The sequence below is a fragment of the Paramormyrops kingsleyae genome, chromosome 7 (assembly GCF_048594095.1).
Source record: "Paramormyrops kingsleyae isolate MSU_618 chromosome 7, PKINGS_0.4, whole genome shotgun sequence".
In the NCBI taxonomy this organism is placed as follows: Eukaryota; Metazoa; Chordata; class Actinopteri; order Osteoglossiformes; family Mormyridae; genus Paramormyrops; species Paramormyrops kingsleyae.
This window is the reverse complement of record NC_132803.1, coordinates 28466687-28473031: the sequence shown is the minus strand read 5'-3', so window position 1 is coordinate 28473031 and position 6345 is coordinate 28466687.

The window sequence follows — 6345 nt, the reverse complement described above, 5'->3', positions numbered from 1 at the left end:
TTTGAAGCTCGGACTGTGTTACCGGTGTGTCATGCCTGAACACACAAACATTGTGGATCGCGGTGTGTGTGTGTGTGTGATTCAGCGAGGAGTTTCTGGTGACCAGCCACAGCAAATCGTTGCTATCACCCTGGAGCTTGTAGGGTCTGTCCTTCCTCTCGCTGTTCTCGTAGGGTAGCTTGGCTACAGAGGTGAGAGCACTGCCTATGTTTGCCACTTGCCACATATTTTCTAAGTGGCTGACACTGTTTTCAATGCCTCCCGGACAGCGTGTTTGGCAGCACTGTCCGCTTGGTCATAAACCGCTGATTGTTTGATTTGCCTAATGGCCAGACAAACTTTACGACCATTCTTACTACATTAAAGTGCTTATTTTGCATATAAACAGTTGCACGGAGTTCTTAACCAAAATGTCTACTGCGATACGCTAAGCATGTCTGGACTCGAAGGTGCTTTTTTCAATAGGCATGAGCAGGTTGCTATTGGACACGCTGTTGGCGATCAAACAGGTACGTTTTTGCCAGCAAAGCCATTGAGTCACAGTGAAACAAAAGCCAGAATTTTCTAGCATCAGAAAAACCACAGAACTACTCTGCGCTTGCCAGACCTCGCTAGCGTGGTCCCCTCACGTCACGCCGAGACTGCATGACCTCATCCACTGAGGTTTTTAAGGTAGCCGTCCAGTGTTTTCACATCTGACCGGAATTCACAAAAATGATAATTATGAAAATGTGTCTGCAGAGTATGTTACAAGAGTACGCCGGCCGCTATTGCGTGGATAAACGTGGATTTTTTTTTCCTTTAAGAGGAAGCTGTCTCGGTCTAGTAAAAGAGCAGCAGAGAGCCAAAGTCTGTAATTAACTTTGATCAAATCCACCTGTATACATGTGTTTCCTTGGCTAGTGGATGCCTTTGTGCCAGAGGGTCACTGCTAGGGATTTCACACACACTTGTGTGAAAGAGAATTATATCCAACCTTCCTGAGGTTAAGAGGGGGGGTTGGGCATATGACACATTTCGTAAGGAATAATAAAAAAAAAACATCTCCGTAACACCACAACATTCAAGACTTTATTTGTCTTATGCACAGTAAACAGTCAATTTCACTATGCAGTGAAAAACTCTGCATGTCCTTCTGCCGAAAACAAAATTACCACTTAGATCAGAAGTATAGATTAAGGTATATATAAATTTGGGTGCATGTTCATGTAGTAACAATAAATTCAATTACAACTCTCACAACAAATACTCAAGCACGCAATGTACCAGATAGTACAATGCAAACGTAGACAACAATATAGGCCGAGAGAGAGGTTGGGGTAGATCGCTGGCCAGCTCTATGTGCCAAGTTCAGCCGCTACCCTGGGGTACAGACTTCCAATCTGGGCTTGTCATTAATGTTTGTTAAGGCCTGATTTCTCCATTAGTCATTAACGTTCTGGGCTCTCTGTGACTCTCTCTGGCCTTGCTCAGATGGAAAGGTCTCCCCTACACCCTGCAGACGGGAGATCTGGGTTTGTCCTTCTGACGGCTGGCTGGCAGAAGCACAAATCCTGGGGGAGCAGGGTAGGGGGGGAGAGGGATGATATATCCTGTCTTTAGACAGGTGCACTGACCCTGCGCCCCCCTGTAGGTGTGACGGGCACCTTATTGGACATTTACGGGAGGCATGGCCCTTTTAGCACCCGCTGTGTGTATGGGCCGCCCAGGTGGGGGTGGGGGGCTGCGGGGCCTTAGGAGACCTGCGCTTCTGGGTCCTTTATTGGGCATTAGGTGGCCCCTCCAGTCCAGCAGAGGTTGAAACAGTGCTTCTCATCACTCAGAACGAGGTTTTTTTTTTCCATTCTGTTTTACTGCATTTGACTGAGAATGAATGGGTTGGCGGGGGGGAGGTTGAGTGCAGACAGTGGCAATTCCAGGTGGCTACCAGACGCTCTGTTCAGGACGGGAGGAAGGACAACCCCCCCACCCTCCCATGAGCCCCTGGCTTGTCTTGGTCGTAGATCCCCAACAAGCAGTCGCTCGCATGTGCTTATACCGTGTGTCATTTCGCGTGCTGGAAGAATAATTTAAATATATATTGCTAATATATAGAAATGAGCAATAACCATCTATGGGCATTTTAATGCTCGGAATATTAATGGAATGTTAAATCCCGTTCGCCGATTGGACGCGAACTGGAGAACTTGCGTGAGAAGAGCCAATGAAATGATGAGTCATGCAGCATAGATTCACCCAGTGCACCATTTTTGAATGTCTAAGACACCTTTTTTTATTTTAATAATTATAGTATAATTAGTTAGGGAATATGATATGAAAAAGAGCTTGGAGTGTTGTGTGGCTGGGGGAAGGATTTTCTTTGTTTCTTATGCGTAATGCAGGTGTGCTCAAGCACAGAATCACGTCCGTGTTTACATGCACGCCGTACATCGACGGCGCGCTCCGAAAAGCCCCTCAGATCATTTTCTGGGTTGACCTCGGGTTCACAGCCCGGCTTGCGGCCCCCAGATGGGACGCCGTAATAGCGCACAGTTCCCTGTCCCCCCCCCATTACGGTTTTCATTAGACTTTATGGCCCAGCCATGGTTTTCTCTCATCTTGATAAAGGCCAGACCCCACTGTCTCTCTTCCCCCTTCACTGCCCCCCACTCCCAACAGCGCAGAGCTCTGCTTTTTTCCTCGTCCTCTGGGGGGCGGACCGCCAACGTCGAGTGAGAGAGACAGCGTCCCAGAATGAGATGACCTGCCCCAGCACCTGTGGGAGTGCATGCTGGCAGTAGGTTCGATTCCTCGGGACAGACCGCAGTCATGTCACCCAGGACTGCCTCTCCTAGGAGCCACTTTACTAATGCAGCGTATTAGTTCCTTCAGGGGTGTTTTATATTTGGTTTAGATTACATTACACTAAATTAAAGTAACAGATGCTTTCATCCAAAGCAGCATGCACTTGAGAATGCACAGTTAGCCCGTATTTAGAGCAATCAGGATTAAGGGCTTTGCTTAAGGGACGGCTGTGAAATCACTCTTCTGACCATGGGTTTTGAACCAACAACATTCTGATCACACCCACACCCTGCATAGTGTATAGTATTCATACACAGTATGAGCAAATGATTGCAGGTCTCAGGAGAGCTTGTGGTTGAGCAAATAAATTACAGTATTTCCGCAAAAGTGAAAATAAACTGCAAGCTGCACGCAAGTAACTCAGAATAAAAGAACTCATGCGAATGCATGGAACTATCCTGCCATCCAGTGTGTTTATTATGGGATTTAAATCAGTTTCGTAATAGGTTTTAAAGACCATTTCGACTATAAAAGCAGAATAGGCCTGAGTAAGCAAACACCACTGAATCCTTTATGTCAGTCAGTTACTTTGTTTTCAGTCAGTTGCTCAATCCAGGTGTTACTGGAAAGTTCATGGTTTGCAATCAACCTGTGTGGAATAACTGCTGGCACGATGCAGGTCTTTTACATAATTTTTCTGGGTGCTGCAGATATTTACTCTGCACCATCACTGTCTGTCTTCTATTCCACAGAGTCGCACACAGGCCCCAGCTAATGCTGGGATTGAAACCCAGGGTCTCCTGTTTACCAAGCAGGCACTTTAACTAACTAAGCCACAGCACGTGTTTGGTTTGCAGCCTTTCTCCACAGAAGGAGGATTGTTGAAAAAGACCAAAACCCTCAGTTAAAAAGTGAATGAGGCAAGTGGGACCTAATTGTACATTTTGAATGATCATAACTGACCTCATCTAACAATGAAGCATCGACCCCCAGCCTCCCCCCCCCCCACTTGTTTTTTTTTTTTCCTTTTGCACAGACATATTTAAAATGTTTACAAGATGGCGGCATTTACAAGTATACCTCACCATTTTTATTAACATTTACCCCCCAACATACTAACTAACTTTATCAGTGCGGGTTGTTGTCATGTTAACATCTAAGGAGCTGAAAATGCCACAACTGAGAAGATCTGGGCTCAGCAAAGAGGCCACAACACGCACCACCCGCAGGGGGCCAGCGACATGCGAGGGAGGTGCAAGGGGAGCGCAGAGGAGAAGCACGGACCCCCCCACCGCAGGCCTTGGTTATTTTTCCCTTTCATCTGCGGGCCGAGATAAACCGCTTGCTCCATCTTCCCCGTGCGGCCCCCACGTGACCGCGCTTGCTCCACCTTCCCCGTGCGACCCCCACGTGACCGCGCTTGCTCCACCTTCCCCGTGCGACCCCCACGTGACCGCGCTTGCTCCATCTTCCCCGTGCGACCCCCACGTGACCGCGCTTGCTCCACCTTCCCCGTGCGACCCCCACGTGACCGCGCTTGCTCCACCTTCCCCGTGCGACCCCCACGTGACCGCGCTTGCTCCATCTTCCCCGTGCGACCCCCACGTGACCGCGCTTGCTCCACCTTCCCCGTGCGACCCCCACGTGACCGCGCTTGCTCCACCTTCCCCGTGCGACCCCCACGTGACCGCGCTTGCGCCATGTTCCCCGTGCGACCCCCACGTGACCCTCCTGGTTCTCCTTTCACTTGTTACATTGTTCTTAGGCAGGTTTGTTTCTGCTGAAGCTGGACTTGTTCATTCTGGTGACTTCAGCTCTTTTTTTCCATATGTGGAAGTTACTAGGTGGGAATATGGTCAGTAGGGTCATCCCTCAAACCAGCGGAGCCTTTCAGAGAACCCAGCGCCACTCCCTGACGTGGATCCATCCCAGGCTTTGCCACCTAAGGCGAGACGGCCATCACACCATCTCCCAGCAGGTCGCCAGGTGCCCCGACTGACCCGCCCGGCACCGTCACAAAGCTGATTTATCTGCACTGTTTCCGCTCCTGCCTCCCTCACTGTGCTGAGGGACCGGACCCCCACACATTACTGCAAGCAATTAAAAAGCATCCTTCACAGCTGGGAGCCCAAAAAGAATGTTTTACTAAAGAAATTCAAGGATAAATCTTCCCAGGACTTGAACCCGCTCCCTTGATCCCCGAGGTACAAACAACATTAATGTACCCCCAATGGTACACAAATGTTCCTTAAAAGGTACATTTACCTAGAGCTATAGAGTACAATTGGCAGACCCTTGACAGTACAGCCCTAGTGACAAGAAAAGGTACAAATTGGTACTCTTTCTTCTGACAGTGTATAGGAAGAGAACGTACACACACAGATGAGCTTTATGTTTAATGGGCATATAGGAGATCATCAAGATGTGTTTCAGATGCCACATTCTGGGCCTCGAGGTGGAACTGAATATTTAAAAAATAATAATTTTCAAAAAATATCCATCCATCCATCTTCCAAGTGCTGATTCCATACATGGTCACATGGGGCCTGGAGTCCTGGAGTAGAGGACGAGCTGGAGGAATACATCACGAAGGAAGTCTGTCCATCAGAGCACACACACAGTGGCCAATTATTTATTCTGGAGACACTATTTAACCTAACTGCCTGTTTGTAGACGACAGAGGAAGCTGCAGTACCTGGAGGAACCCACAGGATAGTCAGACCAAGAGAACCCCACACTCCAGATCAGGGCTTATGATTTCAAGAATCAGTCCTCTAGCGTGGTATATAAAAACAAAAAGGCTAGTGCCTGAAGCTGAGAAACTGATTATTTCATTTTATTTATTTAGTACCGCACACGTTTTTAAGGAAGCACTTTCAGTTAGTCCCTGAAGCAACTGGGGCTGGTGAGCTAACCACGGGCTCGGCTTCCGGACCCACTGAGCCACACGCTAGCAGAAGATTTTCCCCAAAACTGACCACCATTCCTAAAAATAAGCCAACGGAGCTGAAAGAGGTGGTTAAACCCTGCTTTTAGCTTGTCCCCACGTGTTCTCTCGCACTCAGTCTCGGACATGTTATTTCTAATTAGGTTTCCTGACTCTTACCCCCTTGTCACAGAGAACACAGGGAGACGGGGCTGTTTTTTCCCCCCAGTATCGCTTGGGAAAAATAGAAATAACTTGCCTTAATTTGTTTTTAAACGGAGCTAATTCAGAAAAGAAAAAAGCAAATAAAGTTAGGATTTCAGCCTAATCTCGTTGATGACTGACGAATGAATGTAAACTAAGATGGACGATCGTTGTCCGCAGCATCAGCGGTAATTGTTACCAGGCAGAAAAAATTAATTGGGGCAAAATCGCTAATTATCCGTCAAGATAAATGCTTACACTGACAACAAACGGCCCAGAATTAAACTGGGATTATGCCACTGCTTGAGCATGCTTCCTTTTCATTAACTGTCCATCCTCAACTTCTAAGCCATTCCAGCGTCCGGCTTCCAGTTTGGTCCCAGTTCATTATCAATGGCTCTCACCATTTGCGTCAGCAGGCTACTTAACGG